Source organism: Loxodonta africana, chromosome 10 (assembly GCF_030014295.1).
Source record: "Loxodonta africana isolate mLoxAfr1 chromosome 10, mLoxAfr1.hap2, whole genome shotgun sequence".
In the NCBI taxonomy this organism is placed as follows: domain Eukaryota; kingdom Metazoa; phylum Chordata; class Mammalia; order Proboscidea; family Elephantidae; genus Loxodonta; species Loxodonta africana.
This window is the reverse complement of record NC_087351.1, coordinates 30075462-30098797: the sequence shown is the minus strand read 5'-3', so window position 1 is coordinate 30098797 and position 23336 is coordinate 30075462. Positions and strand designations below refer to the sequence as shown.

General features: G+C 52.2%; 8 non-coding genes across 8 annotated transcripts; all 8 read left to right on the top strand.

Moving 5' to 3' along the window:
* Positions 1–433: 433 nt before the first annotated feature.
* On the top strand, positions 434–515 carry TRNAL-UAG (transfer RNA leucine (anticodon UAG)). The gene has a single exon. It is a non-coding gene; the product is annotated as a tRNA-Leu (tRNA).
* Positions 516–1663: 1148 nt separating this feature from the next.
* Positions 1664–1754, top strand: TRNAY-GUA (transfer RNA tyrosine (anticodon GUA)). The gene is given in 2 exon segments: positions 1664–1700; positions 1719–1754. It is a non-coding gene; the product is annotated as a tRNA-Tyr (tRNA).
* Positions 1755–4697: 2943 nt separating this feature from the next.
* Positions 4698–4787, top strand: TRNAY-GUA (transfer RNA tyrosine (anticodon GUA)). The gene is given in 2 exon segments: positions 4698–4734; positions 4752–4787. It is a non-coding gene; the product is annotated as a tRNA-Tyr (tRNA).
* Positions 4788–7584: 2797 nt separating this feature from the next.
* On the top strand, positions 7585–7674 carry TRNAY-GUA (transfer RNA tyrosine (anticodon GUA)). The gene is given in 2 exon segments: positions 7585–7621; positions 7639–7674. It is a non-coding gene; the product is annotated as a tRNA-Tyr (tRNA).
* Positions 7675–12790: 5116 nt separating this feature from the next.
* On the top strand, positions 12791–12880 carry TRNAY-GUA (transfer RNA tyrosine (anticodon GUA)). Its single transcript is given in 2 exon segments — positions 12791–12827; positions 12845–12880. It is a non-coding gene; the product is annotated as a tRNA-Tyr (tRNA).
* A 3003-nt stretch (positions 12881–15883) lies between these two features.
* TRNAY-GUA (transfer RNA tyrosine (anticodon GUA)) lies at positions 15884–15973 on the top strand. The gene is given in 2 exon segments: positions 15884–15920; positions 15938–15973. It is a non-coding gene; the product is annotated as a tRNA-Tyr (tRNA).
* A 3227-nt stretch (positions 15974–19200) lies between these two features.
* On the top strand, positions 19201–19290 carry TRNAY-GUA (transfer RNA tyrosine (anticodon GUA)). The gene is given in 2 exon segments: positions 19201–19237; positions 19255–19290. It is a non-coding gene; the product is annotated as a tRNA-Tyr (tRNA).
* Positions 19291–22556: 3266 nt separating this feature from the next.
* TRNAY-GUA (transfer RNA tyrosine (anticodon GUA)) lies at positions 22557–22645 on the top strand. Its single transcript is given in 2 exon segments — positions 22557–22593; positions 22610–22645. It is a non-coding gene; the product is annotated as a tRNA-Tyr (tRNA).
* Positions 22646–23336: the final 691 nt, after the last annotated feature.

The following is a 23336-nucleotide window of genomic DNA, read 5'->3' as shown; positions in this document are numbered from 1 at the left end:
AAAATCGCAGACTCCGGAAGCAAGAAGGGGGAACGCCTACTTCCTAGAATTTTTAAGACACTTCTGAGCACCTGAGGGCACGCCGAACTTCTGCGCAATTCTTTCTGGGTCTCCGAGTATCTCGCTAACAAATCCTAGGAAGATCAGACGTTTTGGTGCTTGGATGGCGTGTAGAGCGGACGTTTTATTTCTCTCTTTTCTCATCCCTCCAACCCTAGTAAGAAGGGATGTAGATCAAGACGTACGGCCGACCCTTCAAAGAATCACGGAGCGCCTATTATTTGTCACGAACGGAGTTTGGCGCTGGGAGACATGGTTCCGTCCTCCAGAAATTCATTTTCGTTTTTAAACAAATAGTGGCAGTGGATTTAAAGTAAAACCTTCCAGTTTGTTTACAAAATGTGGGAAGAGTGAGAGTAGGTTGGTGTCAGCAGGTAGCGTGGCCGAGCGGTCTAAGGCGCTGGATTTAGGCTCCAGTCTCTCCGGAGGCGTGGGTTCGAATCCCACCGCTGCCAGGGTTGTATTTTGTTTTTAATATAAGTTATTCGCCTGTTTTACTCACTCTATCGCAAAACCCCCCAATTCAATTTCTCCTACCTATTAAAAAAAAAAAAGTGGGTATAAATAAATGTTCACATTTCCCACCACGAGTAGCTCACGAACTACCTGGGTACATAAACCACTGATCTTCCAGTGGGAAGACACTTATCTTTATTTCTTTTCTATAATAGAAACAGAATAAAGAATGGGTGCTTCCTCATGAAATCTCTCTGAAGTACTGTAGTCTCTAAAAACTATTCCTCGCTAAGAAGAACCAGAGCTTCTTAGAGTGGCTGATTTCAGGTTTGGGGCAGAAAACATACGTGAGGATCCTGGCAAGAAAGCAAGACTTTTTTGGGTACTTCTGACATGACTGGTTATGTCCAAAGTTCACAGGGGCCAACGTAAAGACGTTTCCATTGGCCAGAAATGGAATAAACTGATGACCAAAAAGAATAATGACTGCAATTGATAGAAACACATTGAATATACTAATATATAATGATTTTTAAGTGAAGAAAGGCATTTAAAAAATTGATCACCAGTGGGGAAAGCTAGGGCCAAAACTCCTTACTGTGAAATTTGGCAGTAAATGATAAGAAGCAAGCATTCTCTCTCCCTGTAATGTATAAATTCTATTTTACGGTAACCAGACAGCTCCAGTTGGTGAGTAAAATCTCTTTGAAGAGGAGCTATACTGAAAAAACATGGCAGAAATATAGAATTATACATAATAATTTAGCAAATCCTAAAATTTTATTCAAGTCGTGATCATAGTGAATGAAATAATAATTCAACGGTAGGACTAGGTGAATTTTACAGTGGACAGCTCAGGCTATCCCTTAAAAAAATCCCTTATGAACCCACTAATCAACATTAGTGTCGAAGCCTGGAACGTCATGCACCTCCTGAGGAGATAATCTACACAATATATAGTGTGGAGAAGACCACCTATGAAGTATTTTTGTCATAATTCTATACACCAGGAGGGGTTACATGTGCAGGCATTTCTTCAAGGGTGGGTTCCAACCAAGCTAAGTCCTTCTGGGCCCACCCAAAAAGATCGGGTGACTTGGTTTTCTGACTTTCTTGGAGGAAGTATTCCAGGTGAGAGAGCATGCACCCTTCGATAGCTCAGCTGGTAGAGCGGAGGACTGTAGAAAGGGACGTTTGTGGATATCCTTAGGTCGCTGGTTCGATTCCGGCTCGAAGGAAGTGCCCGACACTTTTGCTCAACCCGCAGTGCACGTCCAGCCCCGCCTCTCCTTTGCCTGCTCCCTGGTCCTGCCCTGCAGCAACCCAGCATCCCGACTCTGACACGCTACAACCTGGAATCAACTCGCGCAAGGCCCGTGCCTCTCTGATTTTATTCTCACATAGCTACTGAACGACAGGTCCGGCACCGGTACTTTGCTCACAATTGACGAATCTATCCATCCAGGTAGACAAGCTAGCTACCCCTTGTTAGGTGCCGTCGAGTCGGTTCCGACTCCTTGCGACCCTACGCACAACAGAACGAAACACCGCCGGGTCCTGCGCCACCCTTACAATCATTATTATGTCTGAGCTCATTGTTGCAGCCACTGTGTCAATTCATCTCGTGGAGGGTCTTCCTCTTTTCCGCTGACCCTGTACTCTGCCAAGCATGATGTCTTTCTCCAGGGGCTGATCCCTCCTGACAACATGTCCAGAGTATGTAAGACGCAGTCTCGCTATCCTTGCTTCTAAGAAGCATTCTGGTTGTACTTCTTCCAAGCCAGATCTGTTCGTTCTTTTGGCAGCCCATAGTACCCATAGTGTAACTTTAAACTCCCCCCAAAGCAAAAAAACACCCACTTCCGTCGAGTTGATTCCGACTCCTAGCGACCCTCTAGAGGCAGGAAAAATCATGGCATTCTTCCTGAAAACATTCGTTCATGCATTCACTCTCTCTTGGTTTCTCTCTGTCTCTTGCCCTGTCTCTCATATGCTTTTACGTCTTATACGTCTATCTTTACAGAAAACCCAGGAGAACTCTCAGTCGGCCTTGACGGTCACAAAGAGGACATCCAGTGGCTCCTTCAAGTTGCCTGTCGTTATGAAGGCCTCTGCTGCCCAGGATGTTTGTGGCCTTTCCTGAAGGAGCAATGACTCCGCCGACGCCATTCAACGCTGGAGAAACCAGTTGCGGCAATTCTCCTGCAACTTCCGGAGGTGAGAGCTGCTCCAGGGATCAAGAGCAAGTAAACATGCAGGACTGGAAGGAGCTGGCCTGAGAGAGGGAGGGAAGATGTGTGTGGCGGGGGCGCAGGGTTGGGTGTGGTAGAACACTGGCATGGAAAGCAACTCTCATCTGGAAAATGGCACACACTTGGCCTGCTTGCCCGGGCTGGGTGGGTCTCAGCACCTTTTGCACTGGGCCTGCAGGGCTGAATTGCAGGAGCCCCAGGAGGAGGATGCAGCATCTCCATCAGCAAGCCTGGAGCAGGAAGTGGGCTTAGCCTTACACAAGGGTGCTTCACCCTTGGGCCAGGAGGGGGCTGTGGGAGCCCAGAGAAGAACGCCAGGGAGCTGACCCAGCTCTCATCCTTGGCTCTCTAATGAAAACACCAGACACGTGTTGTACAGATGAAGATAGCAGGGAGCAGAAAGAAGGAGCATCCCCAGCTGGAAGTGTAGCCCTCTGAGGGCTTGGGGGCCCTGCCGCAGTCGCCAATGTCCAACCCCTCAGCCAGAAAGCCCTTTTCCGAATCTGGACTCCAAATGGAGACTGCGATTCTGCAGTACTTTCCCGTCCTCGCAAGCTGCCCCTGCTCTTCTCATCCCTGCAATCTCACCTTCCCTCCTCCACCTCCTTCTCCGACATTTTCCCTAAACTGTTAAGTAGGGAAGAAGTCTCTTGAGTCTCTAGTGGCCGGGAGGGAGCCTGTGGGGGCAGACAGGAGACCTTGGTGAGAACTGTAAAGCTTTGCAGCCACACAGAAACCTTGAACGTCATGATCTGCGAGGAAAAGCAATCAGGGACAGAAGTTGGAACCTCAGCCCTTTATTTGCTCTTTTCTGCTGATGGGATGTTGAGGTGCCAGGCCCTTCGCAATCGAAATCTGATGCTTTGGGGGCCTGAAGAGGAGAGCCAGGGATTTTGGTGATCAGCACAACCAGGTTGGGGATAATCCCGGAGCTGACTCTTCCCGGCTGGGGCAGGACAGACAGCAACAAAAGGCGGGGATGAAGCGCACTGCTCCACGACCTGGGATGTGATACACCAGGTGGGTGCTGAAAGCCTGGCCAAAGACTTGCGCCAGGGCAAGGAGGGCAACCCGAACACCTGTGATGTCTGTCCCTGCCTCCTCCTACCGAAGGTGCCTTTCCATGGAAGCCAGCATAACCTAGAATTACTTGAGCAAGCGTCCGCCTCTAGCAACCGACTCAGGATCCACAGGCGGGCAGATGAGAGCACGAGGGGCATCGGCCTCCGCCAGCCATGGAGGTGGGTCACCTGCCGGGCGCCTTATCCATTCTCCCTCACTTGCCAGCGACCCCCATTGGGGAAAACCGAGGCCATATGGGTCAAAGAGGGCATGAGGGAGGGGCCAGAGCAGGACCCGGAGGAAGCAAAACTGAGAACTATGCGAGTTTCGGAGCCCTAGTGGTGCAGCGCTTGAGCGTTCGGCTGCTAACCCCAAAGGTCGGCAATTCGAATCCACAAGCGGCTCCATGGAAACCCTACGGGACAGTTCTATTCTGCCCTATAGGGTCTCTGTGAGTCGGAATAGACTAGAGGGCAACGGGATTTTACGCCATGGGCGGCCGTTCCTTTTTTCCTCCATCACCCCTCCCGACACACCTTCTCACTACTGGCCAGAACCCTCCCACTTGCTTTCTAGCCCCGGAGGGCCATCCTGCGTACAGGTGGGGGTGGGATCGATGAGGCCCCAGGGAAGGGCCCCGGGGATCTTTAAAATCGCCACCGCGGAGTCCCGGTCGCGGCCAAACGCCAGCGGAAACCGAGTACAGAATATCTGCTCCGCCAGGAAAGGCGCTCTCCGGCGACCAGTGCCGGCGTCTCTCCAAAGGTGGCTTCCAACCAAGGAAAAGTATCCGGGACTCAGAGTGGTCCGGTGACTTGGCTTACAGCATTTCTTGAAAGAAATATCCCCAGCGGTACTGGAGTGCACCCTTCGATAGCTCAGCTGGTAGAGCGGAGGACTGTAGGCAGGACACAGGTGGACATCCTTAGGTCGCTGGTTCGATTCCGGCTCGAAGGAGTTGCTTATCACTTTTACACAAACCACAGTGTATCTCTCTTCTGCCTGCCGCCCAGCCCTTCCCTACTACGGCACAGCATTCCGACTCCGACAGACTAAAGCCAGGCAAGCCTTTCTGGAGCAGGCACGTGCCGTGTTGGTCCCAGAGAACACATATGGCCCTCCTTCTAGCTTAACCAAACATACCCGCAATGACTTGTTCCTTTCTGCCTTTATTCTCACAGAACTCTTGAGCCACCAATCAGTCACCAGCAGTTTGCTCACCATTGAGGAATTTTTTCCACCAGGTGGACAAACTAGCTACCCGCAGTGCAACACTGGAGGCTGACAGGCATACCTGTCAGGAAAAATCATAGCGTCCGGTCTGTAAACTTTCTTATTCTCTCTCTGTCACCTCTCCCTCCCTGTCTCCCCTTTGTGTCTCTCCCTTTTGACATCTCTCCTTCATATGTCTACAAATTTCTATATGTCTTATGTATCTATCAATACAGACAGAAAACGCTTGCCTTCCAATTGTTAATCCACCTGTCCACCAGATCTCCCACCCTGAAAACTCCAAGTCTCTCTCGATTCTGCACCTTCACCAAAGCTCACCATGGCAGGAGGACAACACAGGAGGCCTGTGAGTGTGCCTTGACCGTCACTATGAACACATCCAGTGGCTCCTCTAAGTTTCCTTCAAGTGTGTGCAGTTGAAGAGTAGAGAGGCAGGCCTTATTTGCCAGTCGTCATTTGTGCCCCCTCTAGCTGCCCAGAAGGGTTGTGGCTTTTGCTGAAGAATCGATGACTCCTCACGCGCTGTTCAGTGCTGGAGAAACCAGCTGCAATGATTGTCCTGCAACTTCCGGTGGTGAGTGCTTCTCTGAGTGTCTAGGAGGAACAGGAGGGATGTAAGGTAGGGGCTGAGGGTTGGGTGCCATGAAAGTGAGATGTGAACCACAGCTTCTAACTCGCAAAGGGAAAACAACTTCACCTGCTTACCCAGGCCACTGTCCGGATAGGTTTCAGCAGCTGGCTGGCTCCCTTTTACACTTAGCCTTCAGAGATGAGTTGCCGTGAGCCCCAGGTGGAAGATGCAGCATCCTTCTCAGTGAGCCTGGAGCAGAAAGTGGGCTGAGCGTCGTACAAGGAGATGCTTCATTTGGGGCTGCAGGGGGCTGTGAGTGCAGATAAGAATGTCAGGGAGCTGATCATACTTGGCTGTCCAAACGAAAATGCCAGAAACGTGTTGTGCAGTTGAAAGGTAGAGAGGAGAAGAAGCCAGGAGCAGCCTGGGGTGGAATGCGGCTATCTGAGGCCCTGGTGTCCCTGACCCAGTTGTCCATGCCTGATAGTGCAGCCAAAAAGTGCTTTACTGAATTCGGGCCCCAAGTGAAGACTGAGGTTCGGCACATGGTTTCCCCTCTTTACAAACTTCCCCTGGTCTCCTCCTGCAGACTCCTCCTTCCCAGCCTCCATCTCCTTCTCCGGACAGCAAGGGTTGAGTTGGGCAGGAGCCCTTTGAGTGTCTAGTGATCATAAGGGCACACCCAGGTAGCAGACTGGTGACTTGTCAAGGACTGTAAATCTCTTCAGCCGCGCAGAGACCACAGCCTTGAACGTTGTCGGCAGGTACCAGTGCACAGGGACAGAAGGTGGAACCTCAGCCTTTTACTGGCTATTCTCCCCTGATTTTTCTCCCCTGATTGGATATCCAGAGACAGGGACCCTTGAAACCATACTTTGGTGCTTTGGGAGGCCTGGTGAGGAGGGCCAGGGAACTTTGGTGACCAGCACAACCGAATAGGAAAGACCTTCGGCACTGACAGATCCTCGCTTGGCGGGACAGACAGTAGCAGGTGGCATGAGAGAGGAATTGATCCTGGTCCACGGAGGTCCCAGAGTAACCGCCAGTCACGTGGGAGCGTCAAACGCCGACGAGGAATAAGGCTTGGGTGTGAGCGACCAGGCCACTGGTGAACTTTCCTGTGTGAGCCAGCAGCCTGGTGGAGTCACACACCAGGTGGGTGCTGAAAGCTTGGCCTAAGACAGAGCAAGCAGCACAATCCGAACAGCTTTGTTCTCTTACTTGCCCCCTCCCACCCTCAGGCGTCTTTCCATGGAGGTCCCTGTAACCTTGACCTAGTTAAGGAAGCCGCCGCTACTTCTGTGTGCAGGCAGAAAAGGTATGGAAGCCCTCACGGATCCAGAGGGGCACCAGCCCGCCCGGCGCTCTATATACTTTCCCCCTCCCTTGCAGCAAGCCTCATTGTGAAAAACTGAACACCGGTCGGTAAAAGCGGGCAGGAGGGAGGGGTCAGATCTGGCTCTGGGAGAAGCTAGGCTCTGAGAGGCGGTGTTTGCCGGGGGGCCTCTCCAGGAGGGTTGCGGTTTCCAGCCGCCCGTCCAGTGGCAGTTCCAGTTCTCCTTTCCTCCACAACTCCTCCCTACACCCATCTCGCCACTCGCCGGGGCCTACCACGCGCTTTTGGGCCCCCTACGGCTATCGTCTCACGAGTACAGGTGGGGGTGAGCTCGATGAGGCCACAGTGAAGGGCCCAAAAAAAAAAAAAAAATTTTTTTTTTTTTTTTTTTTTTAAGACATCTTTAAAATCTCCGCTCCGGATGCACCGGAGCGACCAATCACCAGCAGCCACGGAACGCAGATTTGTTGCAACTGGAAAAGCGCGCTCTGGCGACTTGTGCCGGCGTCTCTTCAAAGGTGGGTTTCAATCAACCAAAGGCATCTGGGACCCAAAACAGTCCAGTGACGCCAATATTTCTTGGAAGATATTTCTCTATCAACTTAGGTGTGCACCCTTCGATAGCTCAGCTGGTAGAGCGGAGGACTGTAGATAGGACATACGTGGATATCCTTAGGTCGCTGGTTCGATTCCGGCTCGAAGGAGTGGTTGAGGCTTTTGCGCAAACCACAGTCCACGTCTAACCTCCCCTTTCCGCTGCCTGACGCCCCACCCTGGCCCACTGCAACGCAGCACCCCGACTCCGACGGGCAAAAGTCAGGAAAGGCAAGCCTTCTTGGAACACGGAGGTGTGATATTGGTCCCAGGGAACATATCTCAACGTTCTTTGTGCTCTTCAAACATGCCCGCGAATGACCTGCACTTTTCTGCGTTGATTCACGTATAGCTCCAACTCCTGACCGGGCGAACTGGCATCAACACTTTGCTCATTATTGAGGATTTCTTTCTTTCTTTTCATCTAGGAGGACAAACTAGCTACCCATGGTGTAATTCTGGAGGCTGACAGGCATACAGATCAAGGAAATTATGGCATTCTTCCTGAAAACTATCTTATTCCCTCTCTCTAACCTGCTTTCACCCTCCCTCAGTCCTTCCTTTTCACTTCTTCTGTCTCCTGCCCTCTCTCCCCACTATATCTGTAAATTTCTAGATGTCTATCAATACACCCAGAAAACTCTCATCATTCCCATGATTAACCCACTTGTGGACAGATCTGCCACCCTGAGAAACTCCATGTGTCTGTGATTCTGCACCTGCACTGAAGCCCCAGCCCTGAACGCCACCGTCTGCAGAGACCAATGCACAGGGAGAGAAGATGCAAATTGGAGTCTGGTTTGGGTGCTTTTGTGGTTCTGGCGGAGGAGGGGCATAATCCCTGCACTCACCCTACAGCTGGGGCGGGGGAGTGGGGCAGACAGCAGCAGGAGGAAGAGCTTTTGGATAACTGAGGTCCTCCTGACAAGCTGTCACATTGGGATCATGGGGGATATCAAACTTGGTCAACCTGAGGTCTCTTCACTGTAGCTAGTCAAGGCACAGTTGGAAGGTCTATGGGTGTGACACGTCTGGTGGGTTCTGAAAGCCTGCGAGAAACCTGGACACCTACGGTCTCTGCTCTGCCTCCTCCTGCAGCACGTGTCTTTCCATGGAAGCTGTCATGGTTATGGTTATCAATCTCTGGCTGATGGTTCAGGGTTCGCAGGTGGGCAGATGTGGGCAATGAAGACCCACTGGCCATGATGGGCACTATCCTTGGCCAGGCACTGAGTGTGAGTTCTTTTCCTGGAGCTATATCCATTCTCCCTATCTTGCAGCAAGCCTCTTTGCATGGAAAAGCAAACCCACGCCGGCCAAAGCAGGTAGGAGCGAGGGGCCAGACCAGGACCTGGAAGAAGCAAGGCTCTAAGAGGCTGCACCAGTTTGGGGACCTCCCCAGGACACATGCAGCTTGCAGCTGCCCGCCTAGTGGCCCTTTCAGTTTCCCTCCTTCCTTCATCACTCCTCTCCAGACCTATCTAGCTACTCTCCGGAACACCCCTTCTGCTTTCAGTTCCCCTCCCAGGACTGTCATCCGCAAGAGTATAGTGGGAGTGGAGTCAACAGGGCCCAAATGATCTTTAAAATCACCACCTGGGTATGTCTTGCAGTGAGCAAGTGGCAGCAACAACTGCCCACAGTGCGTTTGCTCTGCCAGGAAAGGCTCACTCTGGCCACGCGGGCTGGTGTCTCTTCAAAGGTGGGTTCCCACCAACCAAGGACATCTGGGACCCAAAGCGGTTGGGCAGCTTGGCCTCTGGAATATCTTGAAAGAAATATTCCCAGCTGTGCTGGCGTGCACCCTTTGATAGTTCAGCTGGTAGAGCGGAGGACAGTAGACAGGACACATGTGGACATCCTCGGGTGGCTGGTTCCAGGTGCCTGATGCTTTTGTGAAAACCCCAGTGCCAGTTTAACCCCACCTCTCCTCCACCTGCTGCCCAACTCTGCCCTGCACAAGGCAGCATTCCCACTCTAACAAGCTAAAAGCCAGGCAAGACTTCCTGGAGCACCGACGTGTTCTGGTGGTCCCAGGAAACACACCCGATCCTCCCTCCTGCTCTGCAAACATACCCTTCAGCTCAATACAGTCACCCTTTGCTTCTACCATATGGCCCAGACCCACCAACGGCAAATGCCTGGGTCCTTTCACTTTCATTTTCACACAGATCCTGAGTGCCCAATAGGCCCACAAGACTTGGTTTGTTGTTGTTAGATGCCAGCCAAGTGGGTTCCGACCCATAGCAACCCGTGTATAACAGAACTAAACAGTGCCCGGTCCTGTGCCAAGCTCATGATTGTTGTTACACTTGCACCCATTGTTGCAGCCGCTGTGTCAAGCCATCTCGTTGAGGGTCCTCCCCTTTTTCACTGACCCTCTACTTCTCCAAGCATGATATCCTTTTCCAAGGACTGATAACGCGTCCAAAGTATGTGAGACGAAGTTGTGTCGTTCTTGCTTCTAAGGAGCATTCTGGTTGTACTTCTTCCAAGACACATTTATTTGTTCTTTTGGCAGTCCATCATATATTCAATACTTACCGCCAACACCACAAATCAAAGGCGTCGATTCTTCTTTGGTCTTCCTTATTCATTGTCCAGCTTTACCACGGAAAAAGTCTTTTCCATCCCAGTGGAAAAATAGCTGCCCACAGTGTAAATCAGGAGATTGATATTCGTATCAATCAGAGAAAACCACAGCATCTGTCTTAGTTATCTGGCGCTCCTATAACAGGAATTCCTTGAGTGGGTGGCTTTAACAAACAGAAATTAATTTTCTCATAGTTAGGAAGCTAGAAGTTCAAATTCAGTAAACCAACTCTAGGAGAAGGCTTTCTCTCTTTGATGGCTCTGGGAGAAAGCCCTTGTCTCTTTTTCAGCTTCTGTTCCCTAACTCCTTGGTGAGCTTCTTGGTTTCTTGAGCTTGGTGGCATGGCATCTCTCTTACCCCTCATCTGCTTTCTTGCTTACATGTAACTTGCACTTTAATACCTCAAAAGAGATTAAGATGCACCCTACACTAATACTACCTCATTAACATAACAAAGAAAACCCAATTCCCAAATGGAATTATAACCACAGGTAGAGTAGAATTTACAACACAATTTTTTTCTTGTGTGTGTGTGGGGGGGAGGGGGGCATAATTCAACCCATAACAGCATCCTTCCTGAAAATTTTCTTATTCTTTCTCTCTCTGGCCCTCTCTATATCCCTGTCTCACCCTCTTTCCCTTGTATGTCTTTAAATGTCTATATGTCTTATGTGTCTATTAATACACACAGAAAGTGCTCATCCCCCCCATGATTAATCCCCTGTGGACAGATCTGCCACCCTGAAAAACTTCAAAAGTCTGCCAGTTCTTAACCTGCACCAAAGGTAACTTTGCCAGGAAGACAACAAGGGAGGCTATCAGTCAGCCTTGAAGGTCACCAAAAAGACACCCAGTGGCCCCGTCACGTAGGGGGTCCTGGTGTAACCTCGGACCTGCTTGTCTGCTCTGGCTGCCTGGGAGGGTTGTAACTTTTGCTGGAGGAGTAATGATTCGTCGCATGCTGTTCAGTGTTGGAGAAACCAGCTGCAGTGAACCCTGTGGGCTTCACCTTGCGGGTGGAGAGAGATGTGAGTGCAGAGAAGAACACCAAGGAGGGCCCTTGTTTTCAGCCTTGGCTCTCCAATGAAAACAACAGAGATGTGTTTTGCAGTTGAAGGTAGCAGGGAGAAAAAGCTAGGAGTATCCTGGGCTGGGAATATGGTCCCCTGAGGCCCTGTGTTCCTTGCCTCAGTTGCCCATTCCCAACCCCTGAACCAAAAAGTGCTTTTCTGATTCTGGACTCCACGTGAGACTGGGTTTCCACACCTGCTGTCCAGTCCTTAAAAGCTACCCCTGGTCTCCCCCTGCAGTCTCAGCCTTCTCTCCTCTATCTCCTCCTCAAATGGCACTCTTAAAGAGATGTGATGAGCACTTTAGTCTCCCAGGGCCATGAGAACACACCTGTGGGTGCAGACTGGTGACCTTGGGGAGAACTGTAAAGCTCTGCCTCCATGAGGAGACACTAGCCATAAACACGACTGCCTGTGCACAGGGACAGAATATGGCACATCAGTCCTTTATTACCTATTCTCCATGAGGGTATGTTGAGGGGCAGGCACCTTCCAAATGGGGCTTTGGTGCTTTTGGGGGTCCTGGAGGAGAAGGACGAGGGGGTTTTGTGACCAGTACAACTGAGCCCTGAATGAATCCTGATGCTGAGTTTTCCTCACTGGGGCCAGACAGACCACAGCAGGTGGTGGGTTAGAGATACTGACCCTGATCCACAGAGGTACAGGACTGAGGACCAGTCACATGAGACCATCAAAATCAGTAGGCCAAAGATGGTTTTGGTAAGACCGACCAGGCCACAGGAAGACTTTCCCTAAGTGGGTGAGCAGCCAAGGGAGCACACGCGGGGTGGGTGCTTGAAAGCCTGGTAAAGAACTCCAACCAAAGTAAGGAGCACAGCCCTGCCACCTATGTTCTCCTCACCTGCTCCCTTCCACCTTAGGCACTTTCCTTGGAAGCCTTATAGGATTAACCTATTTGATTAAGCGGCCACCTCTAGCCTATGATTCAGGGTGCATGGGCAGTTAGAAAAAGGCACCAAGCCCTCAATGGCCTCTACAGGCCTCAGTGCCCAGCACTATATCCTTTCTTTCTCACTTGCCAGCAAGCCTCATTTTGTAAAACTGAGCCCACGTGGTCAAAGCGGGTAGGTGAGAGGGGCCACGTTTGGACCTGGGAGAAGTAAGGTTGTGAGAGGTTTAGGGCAACTGTAGGACGGGTGCGGTTTGCAGCAGCCAGCCCAGTGCCCAATCTGGATCTTCTTTCCTCCACAAATCCTCTCCAGAATCATCTTGCCACTCTCCGGGACCCTTCTCCCGGCTGCCGGGGCCCCCCCCGAGAGGTGTCATCCGCACCTGTACAGATGGGAGTGGGGTCGATAAGCCCACATGAAAGATTCCCAAAAATCTTCGTAATCCCCACTCGGCGTGCACCGCTGCAACCAGATGTCAGAGGCCACCGAGAGCAGATTTGTTGCAACAGGAAAGGCGCGCTCTGGCGACGGAGCAGGAGTCTCTCCAAAGGTGGGTTCTAACCAACCAAAGGCACCTGTGACCCAAAGCAGGCCAGTGACTTGGACGCCAGTATTTCTTGAAAGAAATATCCCCAGTTGAAACAGTGCGCACCCTTCGATAGCTCAGCTGGTAGAGCGGAGGACTGTAGACAGGACACGCGTGGGCATCCTTAGGTCGCTGGTTCGATTCCGGCTCGAAGGAGGTGCGAGGTGCTTTTGCACAAACTACAGTGCGGGTCTAGCCCCACCTTTCCGCCGCCTGCTGCCCCGCCCGTCTCTGTAGCAACGCAGCATCCTCACTCTGACAGACAAAAGCCAGGCAAGTCTTCCTGGAAGGGAGGAGCTGTAGGGCCCAGGGGACACATCTGATCGTTCTTCCTGCTCTCCAGACATAACCATAAACGACCTGTAAGTTTTGCTGTGATTCTAATACAGCTCATGACCATCCTGGCATCAGCGTTTTGCTCACCACTGACAAATTCTTTTACATCCAGGTGGACAAACTGGCTACCCACCATATGACTTTGGAGAAGGGCAGGCATACTGGTCCAGAAAAACCATGGGATACTGACTAAAATCTCTCTTATTCTCTCTCTCTCTCTGTAGCTCTTTCCATCCCTCCTTCTCTACCTTCCTCCCTCCCTCCCACTCTCTCTCCATCCCTCCTTTCCACTCCCTCTCCCTCTATCTTTGCCTCCCTGTGTTTTGACTCTCTCCCTCCTATGTCTGTAAATTTCTATATGTCTGTCAATACACTCAGAAACTCTTACCATTAATCCACTTGAAGACAGATCTGCCACCCTGAGAAACTTAATGTGTCTGCAACTCAGCACCTGCACTGACGCTCCCATGTCAAGAGGACAACACAGAAGAGCTATCAGTCGGCATTGATGGTCACCAAAGGACATCCAGTGGCTCCTTCAAGTTGCCTGTCAGTGTGAGGGTACAGGTGTGGCCTCAAGCAGGTCTCACCTTACAGGTGCCTGCACTCCGTCTCTGGCAGTGCTGGAGAGTTGTGGCTTTTCCTGGAGGAGTGACAATTCCCCATATGCTGTTCTATGCTGGGGGAACCAGCTGCAGTGGTTCCCTTGCAACTTCTGGGGGCAAGTGCTCCCAGGCAGCAAGACGAAGCAAATCTGCAGGCCTGAAAAGAGCTTCTTTGAGTGTCTCCAGGCTTAGGAGGTAGATGGTGGGGAACAAGGTTTGGGTGCTACTGAAGCATGGCATGGACTCCAGCTCCCATGTGGCAAAGGGCACACAGCTTCACCTGCTTCCCCATGCCACTGGCCAAGTTAGGCCAAACTCCCTTTTGCATTGTGCCCTCGGGGCTGAGTTAAAATGCCCAGGAAGATGCAGCAGCCTGGAGCAGGCAGTGGGCTGTTCATGATATAAGAAAGCAGCTTCACCTTGGGGCTGGAAGGGGCTGTGGGTGCAGAGAAGAAAACAGGGAGTTGAATCCAAAGAAAACACCAAAGAAGTGTTGTGCAGTTGGAAGGTGGAGGAAGAAGAAGCCAGGAGCATCACTGGCTGGGAGTGTGGTCCTCTGAGGCCCTGGGGCACCTGCCTCAGTAGCCATGCCCAATCACTGAGCCAGAAAGAGCTTTTCTGATTCTGGACTCCAAGTGGAGACTGGGTTCCGGAATGTGATTTCCCATCCTGGAAAACTGCACCTGTTCTCCCACCTCTGGTCCCAGCCTTCCCCACCTCTACCTCACTCTCAGACTGCACTCCTAAGGAGATGGTTTGTCCAGAAGCCTCTTCAGCCTCCTGTGGACCAGGAGACATGGCCATGGGCACAGACAGGTGACCTTGGAGAGGACTATAAAGCTCTGCAGCCATGCAGACACCCCAGCCTTGAACTTCATGGTCTGCAGAGTCCAGAGCACAGGATCAGGAGATGCAATGTCAGCCCTTTATTGGCTATTCTCCCCTGATGGGAAGTCCAGGCCCAGTCCCCTTTGGAACCGTGCTTGGTTGCATTTGGGGGCCTTGCTTAGGAAGGACCCCTGCACTCACCCTTCCCACTGGAGCAGGAGGAGGGCAGCAGAGGAAGTGGCCCTGGACAACTGGAGGTCCTCCTGACAACCAGTCACTTGGGGGACGTAGGGGGGCAGTTGTCAAACTCGGTTGACCTTAGGTCTGTTCGGTGTGGCTGTCAAGCCATTAGGATAGTGGTCTGTGAGCGTGATACACCTGGTGGGTTTTCAAAGCCTGAGAGCAATCCGGACACCTATGGCCTCTGTCCCTGCCTCGTCTCGCCTCATAACCTCGACGGAGCAGCCGCCTTTATCATTCAGCATCCGCGGGAGGGCAGGTGAGGGCACGGAAGCCCTGGCTACCCGCTACCGGCACCAGCCTCGGACAGGGGTTGAGAGTGGGTACCCTACTCGGCGCTGTGTTCATTCCTCCTCACTTGCCAACAAGCCTCGTTGTGGAAAACCGAGGCCACGTCGGTCAAAGCTGTTGTAGGGAGGACCCACACCAGTGCCTGGGTGAAGCAAGGCTCTGCGATGCGGTGCGGGTTTGGGGCCTCTTGGGAGCCCTGGTCGCTGTGAATAGGAATCCACTCGACAGCAGTGGATTTATTCTTTGTTTGTTTTAAGGAGCCATGGTGGGGCAGTGGTTAAGGAACTCGGCTGCTAACCGAAAGTTAGACAGTTCGAAACTACAAGCCGCTCCGCGGGACAGTTGACTTCTGTAAAAACCACACCTTTGCGACCTTATGGGGCAGTTCTACGCTATGAATCGGAATCCACTCGACAGCGATGGATTTGATTTTGCCATGGATTTAATTTTCGGTGTACAGGACCGGTGCAACCCCCGCCCACTGGCCTTTCTGGTTCTTTTTCCTCCACCTCCCCTAACCGAACCCATCTAGGCGACCCTCCCACCTGTTCCCCCACCCTCTGCCCTTCCAGGAGAATCATCTGAAGGAGTACAGGTGAGGTGAGGTAAATGCAGCTACCGGGAAGGGCACCAGATCTTTAAAATAGCCTTCGAGGGGTGCCCCGCTGAGAACCAACGCCCTCAGAAACCTAGCGCACAGTATCTGCTCTGCCAAGAAAGGCGCCCTCTGGCGACAAGTGCTTGCGTGTCTCCAAATGTGGATTCCAACCAAGTGAAGGCTTCTGGGACCCAAAACGGTGGGGTGACTTGGCCTTTCGCATTTCTTGAAAGAAATATCTCCATTGGGAGTACTGTGCACCCTTCGATAGCTCAGCTGGTAGAGCGGAGGACTGTAGACAGGACAAGCGTGGACATCCTTAGGTCGCTGGTTCAATTCCGGCTCGAAGGAAGTGCCCGACCCTTTTGCATAAGCCTCAGTGCACGTCTAGCCCCACCCCCTTTACCTGAAGACCCCCTAGCCCTGCAGCAGTGCAGCATCCCGACTCGGACAGGTAAAAGCCAGGCAAGCCTTCCTTGGGTTCCCGGCTGTCCCAGGGAACGCACTTGATCCTTCTTTGTGCCCTCCAAACTTACTCTTCAGCTCAAACAGTCGCACTCTGCTTCTTTCTTATAGCACAGCACAACAACCTGCAAACCTCCTGTGCCCTTCCACTTTCTCACACAGCTCCCCAAAACAGCTGGCACCAGCACTTTGCTCACCACTGAGACTTATCCCTCCGGTGGACCAACCAGCGACTGGTGGTGTAACTCTGGAGGCTGATACGCACAATGGTCACCAAAAACCATGGCAACCGTCCTGAAAGCACTCTTATTCTCTGTCTCTGTCTCCCTATTTCTGGTTCTCTCTCCCTCATGTCTATAAATCCCCCCAAAATCCAAGCCCATTGCTGTCCAGCAGATTCCGACTCATAGTGATCCTATAGCAGAGGTTAGACTTCTCCATAGTATTTCCAAAGAGTGGCTGGTGGATTCAAATTGCCAACATACTGATTAGCAGTCCATCTCTTAACCACCCTGCCAACAGAGCTCCGTGTCTATAAATGGCTATGAATGTCTATCTGCCTTATAAGTCTCCCAGTACACACAGAAAACGTTCATCCCTCCATGATTAATACACTTGTGGACAGATGTACCACCCTGAGAAACTCAAGTCTTTGCCAGTTTGGCATCTGCATTGAAGCTGACTGTGACACAAGAATAACACAGGAGGGCTAGAGGTGGCATTGACAGCCTCCAAGAGAATATCCAGTAACTCCTTCAACTGGCCTGTCATTGTGTGTTGCAGGTGTGGCCTCGGGCGGGCCTCACCTCAGAAAGTGCCTGTGTGCCTCCTCTAGCTGCCCAGGAGAGTTGCGGCTCCTGCTGCAGGAGGCTCAGAGATTCCTCACATGCTGTTCAGTGTTGGGGAAATCAGCTGCTGTGATCCCCTGCAACTTCTGGTGTCAAGAGCTGCCAGAGAGTGAAGAGAATCAAACATGCTCGCCTGGAAAGAGCTGCTCCAAGTGTCTCCAGGGTTAGGAGGTAGATGGTGGGGAACAAGGGTTGGGTGCTACCAAAGCATGGCATGGACTACAGTTCCCACATGGCAAAGGTCACATAGCTTCAACTGCTTCCCCATGCCACTGGCCCAGTTAGGCCTAGCTCCCTTTTGCATTGTGCCCTCAGGGCTGAGTTGCACGAATGCCCAGGAGGAAGATTCAGCACCCTCATCAGTGAGCCTGGAGAGGAAGTGGGCTGTACATTATATAAGGAGCAGCATCACCTTGGGGCTGGAAGGGGCTGTGGCTGCAGAGAAGAAAACAGAGAGATGATTCCAATGAAAATGCCAGAGAAGTGTTGTCAGTTGGAAGGTGGAGGAAGAAGAAGCCAGGAGCATCACTGGCTGGGAGTGTGGTCCTCTGAGGCCCTGGGGCACCTGCCTTGGTTGCCATGCCCAATCACTGAGCCAGTAAGGACTTTTTTGTTTCTGGGCTGCAAGTGGAGACTGGGTTCCCAAACGTGCTTTCCCATCCTGGAAAACTGCCCCTGGTCTCCTACCTCTGGCCCAGGCTTCTCTGCCCTTACCTCATTCTCAGACAGCAATCGTAAGGGGATAGGTCATGCAGAGGCCTCTTCAGTCTCCTGTGTACCAGGAGACATGGCCATGGGCACAGACAGGTGACCTTGGAGAGGACTGCAAAGCTCTGCAGCCACACAGACACCCTAGCCTTGAACGTCATGGTCTGCAGAGTCCAGAGCACAGGATCAGAAGATGCAATGTCGGCCATTTATTGGCCCTTCTCCCCTGACGGGAAGTCCAGGCCCCAGGCCCCTTCCATACCATGCATGCGTGCATTTGGGAGTCTGGCTTAGGAAGGACCCCTGCGTTCTCCTTTCCCACTGGGGCAGGACAGAGAGCAGCAGGAGGAAGCACCCGTGGACAACGGAGGTCCTCCTGACAACCAGTCAAGTGGGCCTTGCGGGGGGGGGCGATAGGGTAGGGAACTGGGGAGGGGGGCATCAAGCTCGGTTGACCTGACATCGCTTCCAGGTAGCTGGTCAAGCCATTGGGATAGCGGTCTGTGGGCGTGAGACACCTGGTGAATTCTGAAAGCCTGACAGCATCCCAGGCACCTATGGCTGCTGTCCCTGCCTCCTCTCGCCACAAAACCTTGACCGAGCTGCCGCCTCTATCAAATGATTCAGGATCTTTGGGCTGGCAGATGAGGGCACGGATGCCCTCGCTGCCCACGACGGGCACCAGCCTCGGACAGGCGTCGAGCATGGGCACCTGCCCGGCGCCGTATTCATTCTTCTTCACCTGCCAGCAAGCCTCGTTGTGGAAAACTGAGGCCAAGTCCTTCAAAGCTGGTAGGAGGGAGGGGCCAGACCAGTACCTGGGGAAGCAAGGCCCCGCGAGGCAGTGCGGGTTTGGGGCCTCTAGGGAGCTCTGGTCGCTATGAGTCGGAATCGATTCCAAGCAATGGGTTTGTTTTTTGTTTGTTTCAAGGAGCCCTGGTGGCCCAGTGGTTAAAGTCCTCAGCTGCTAACTGAAAGGGAGGCAGTTCGAACTACCACCAGCTCCGCAGGTAGTCGGCTTCCGTAAATTCACAGCCTTGAGATCTTCTGGGACAGTTCTAATCTCTCCAGTAGGGTCGCTATGAGTCGGAATCAACTCCACAGCGGTGGGATTCGTTTTTGGTTTACAGCACTGGTGCGGTTTGCAGCAGCTCTGCCCGTGACCGTTTCGGTTCTTTTTCCTCCACCGTCCTTCCCCACACCAGTCTCGGGTTCTCACTCCCCCACTCGCTGTCGCCCCTTCCCCACCGCCCCCCCCCCCCGACGCCGGCCTGTCATCTGCAAGAGTACCGGTGGGGGTGAGGTCAATGAAGCCACAGGGAAGGACCCTAGATCTTTAAAACAGCCACCGAGGGGTGCCCCGCTGCGAACAAACGCCACCGGAAACCGAGTGCAGAATATCTGCTTCTCCAGGAAAGGAGCGCTCTGGCGACAAGTGCTTGCGTGTCTCCAAATGTGGATTCCAACCAAGTGAAGGCTTTTGGGACCCAAAACCGTGGGGTGACTTGGCCTCCTGCATTCCTTGAAACAAATATTCCCAGTTGTGGCAGACCGCACCCTTCGATAGCTCAGCTGGTAGAGCGGAGGACTGTAGACAGCACAAGTGTGGACATCCTTAGGTCGCTGGTTCGATTCCGGCTCGAAGGAGGTGCCTGATGCTTTTACATAAACCTCAGCGCATGTCTAGTCCCACCTCTCCTCTGCCTGAGGACCCCCTTGCTCTCCAGCAACGCAGCATCCCAACTCTGACAGGCAAAAACCAGCAAGCCTTCCTGGAACACTGATGTGTGCTGGATGTCCCAGGGAACATACCTGATCCTTCTTTGTGCCCTCCGAACATACTGTTCGGCTCAAATAGTGGCTCTCTTGGTTGTGGCTTATAGCCCAGTACCACCACCTACAAACTTCTGGTGCCCTTTCACTCTCTCAGACACCCATAAAAAAACAAATCCGTTGTGGAGTCTATACCGGTTCGTAGCAGCCCTGTACCACAGACTAGAACTGTTCTAAAGGGTTTCTAAGAAGCAGCTGATGGATTTGAACTGCTGACCTTTTTTGGTTAGCAGCCAAGCTCTTAACCACTGTGCTGGCACCAGCTCTTTGCTCACCATTGAGGGGTCTTTTCCACCTGGTGGCCCACCTAGCTACCCGTGGTGTAACTTTGGAGGCTGACAGGTATAATGATCACTGAAAACCATCGCAATCATTCTAAAACTCTCTTACTGTCTGTCTCTGTATTTCTGGTCCTCTCTCCCTCATGTCTATAAAAACGAAAAAAAAAAAAATCCAAGTCCATTGTCGACAAGTAGATTCTGACTCATAAGGATCCTATAGCACAGGGTAGGCTGCACCATAGCGTTTCCACTGTGCCACCAGAGATTAGAGTCTCTAAATGACTATAAATGTCCATCTGCCTTATATGTCTACCAGTGCACACAGAAAACGCTCATCCCCCCCATGATTAGTACACTTGTGGACATGTATGCCACTCTGAAAAACTCAAGTCTTCGCCAATTTGACATCTGCATTGAGGCTAACTGTGACGTGAGGCTAACATGGGAGGGCTAAAGGTGGCATTGACGGCCTCCAAGAGAATATCCAGTAATTCCTTCAACTTGCTTGTCATTGTGTGTTGCAGGTGTGGCCTCGGGCAGGCCTCACCTCAGAAAGCGCCTGTGTGTCTCCTCTAGCTGCCCAGGACAGTTGTGGCTCCTGCTGCAGGAGGCTCAAAGATTCCTCACATGCTGTTCAGTGTTGGGGAAATCAGCTGCTGTGATCCCCTGCAACTTTTGGTGTCAAGAGCTCCCAGAGAGCAAGAAGAAGCAAACAGCCAGGCTTGGAAAGAGCTGCTCCAAGTGTCTCCAGGGTTAGAAGGTAGATGGTGGGGAACAAGAGTTGGGTGCTACCAAAGCATGGCATGGACTACAGTTCCCACATGGCAAAGGTCACACAGCTTCAACTGCTTCCCCATGCCACTGGCCCAGTTAGACCTAGCTCCCTTTGGCGTTGTGCCCTCAGAGATGAGTTGCAGGGATGCCCAGGAGGAAGATCCAGCATCCTCATCAGTGAGCCTGGAAAGGAAGTGGGCTGTACATTATACAAGGAGCAGCATCACCTTCAGGCTGGAAGGGGCTGTGGGTGCTGAGAAGAAAACAGAGAGATGATTCCAATGAAAATGCCAGAGAAGTGTTGTGCAGTTGGAAGGTGGAGGAAGAAGAGGCCAGGAGCATCACTGGCTGGGAGTGTGGTCCTCTGAGGCCCTGGGGCACCTGCCTCAGTAGCCATGCCCAACCACTGAGCCAGAAAGAGCTTTTCTGATTCTGGACTCCAAGTAGAGACTGGGTTCCTGAATGTGTTTCCCATCCTGGAAAACTGTCCCTGGTCTCCCACCTCCAGTCCCAGCCTTGCCTGCCTCTACCTCGCTCTCAGACAGCACTCCTAAGGAGACGGTTTGTCCGGAAGCCTCTTCAGCCTTCTGTGGACCAGGAGACATGGCCGTGGGCACAGACAGGTGACCTTGGAGAGGATTGTAAAGCTCTGCAGCTATGCAGAGACCCCAGTCTTGAATCTCACCGCCTGCAGAGCCCAGCACACAGGAACAGAAAATGCAACCTCAGCCCTTTATTGGCTATTATCGCCTGATGGGAAGTCCAGGCCCCAGGCCCCTTGGAAAACATGTTTGGGTGCATTTAGAGGCCTGCCTTAGGAATGACCCCTGTGCTCACCCTTCCCACTGGAGCAGGAAGGAGGGCAGCAGGAGGAAGCGTCCCTAGACGACCAAGGTCCTCCTGACAACCAGTCACTTGGGGGACCCGGAAGGGGATGGGGTCATCAAACTCAGTTGACCTGAGGTCACTTTGGTGTGGCTAGTCAAGCCATTGGAATAGTGGTCTGTGAGTATGATACACCTGGTAGGTTTTCAAAGCCTGAGAGCAACCTGGACACCTATGGCCTCGGACCCTGTGTCCTCTCGCTGCATAACCTTAAGAGAGCGGCTGCCTTTATAAAATGATTCAGGATCTGCGTATGGGCAGGTGAGGGCATGGAAGCCCTCACTGCCAAAGACAGGCCAGCTTCAGAGAGGTGTCGAGCCGGGTACCCTGCCCGGCACTGCATTCAGTCTTCCTGACTTGCCAGCAAGCCTAGTTGTGAAAAGCTGAGCCCACGTCGGTGAAAGTGGGTAGGGGGAGGGCCCACACTAGTACTGGGGGAAGCAAGGCTCTGAGAGGCGGTGCCTGTTTGAGGCCTCATGGGAGTCCTGGTCGCTGTGAGTCAGAATCGACTCCACAGCAATGGATTTGTGTTTTGTTTGTTTTCAGGAGCCGTGGTGGTGCAGTGGTTAAGGAACTTGGTTGCTAAGTGAAAGGTAGGCAGTTCGAACCTACTACCCACTCTGCAGGAGAGACATGTGGCAGTAGGCTTCTGTAAAGATCACAGTCTTGCAACCTTATGGGGCTGTTCTACGCCATGAGTAGGAATCAACTCGACAGCAGTGAGTTTGGTTTTTAGTTTACATGACCGGTGTGGTTTGTGGCCCCCGCCCAATGGCCATCCTGGTTCTTTTTCCTCTACCACTCCTCCCCAAACCCATCTTGCAGAGCCTCCCACTTGCTCCCCACCCCCCAGGATTGTCATCTGCATGAGTACAGGTAGGGTCAGGTCAATGAAGCTGCAGGGAAGGGCCCCAGATCTTTAAAATAGCCATTGAGGGGTGACCCTTTGCGAACAAACTTCAGCGGAAACCTAGCTCAGAATATCTGCTCTGCCAGAAAAGGAGCCCCCTGGTGACATGTGCTGGCATCTCTCCAAAGGTAGATTGCAACCAAATGAAGGCTTTTAGGACCCAAAACAGTGGAGTGACTTGGCCTCCCACATTTCTTGAAAGAAATATCCCCAGTTGTGGCAGAGTGCACCCTTCGATAGCTCAGCTGGTAGAGCAGAGGACTGTAGACAGGACAGTGTGGACATCCTTAGGTCGCTGGTTCGATTCCGGCTCGAAGGAGATGCCTAACACTTTTGCACAAACCTCAGTGCACATCTAGCCCCACCTCTCCTCTGCCTGATGAGCCCCCCCAAACCCAGCCCTGCAGCAACGCAGCATCCAGACTCTGACAGGTAAAAGCCAGGCAAGTCTTCTTGGAACAAAGATGTGTATTGGCTGTCCCGGGGAACATACCTGATCCTTCTTTGCACCCTTCAAACATACTCTTCAGCTCAAACAGTGGCACTCTGTTTCTTCCTTATAGCACAGCACAACCACCTACAAACTTCCTGTGCCCTTCCACTTTCTCACACAGCTCCCCAAAACAGTTGGCACCAGCACTTTGCTCACCATTGAGGAGTCTTTTTCATCCAGTGGACCAACTACCTACCCATGGTGTGACTCTGGGAACTGATGGGCATAATGGTCATCGAAAACCATGGCAACTGTCCTGAGAACACTCTTACTCTCTGTCTCTGTCTCCCTATTTTTGGTCCTCTCTCCCTCAAGTCTATAAAAACAAAAACTTACAAGCCCACTGCCACCAAGTATATTCCGACTCATAGCAATCCTACAGCATAGGGTAGACTGTTCCATAGTGTTTCCAAGGAGCAGCTGATGGATTCAAATTGCCAACATATTGGTTAGCAGTCCATCTCTTAACCACCCTGCCAACAGAGCTCCCTGTCTATAAATGGCTCTGAATGTCTAT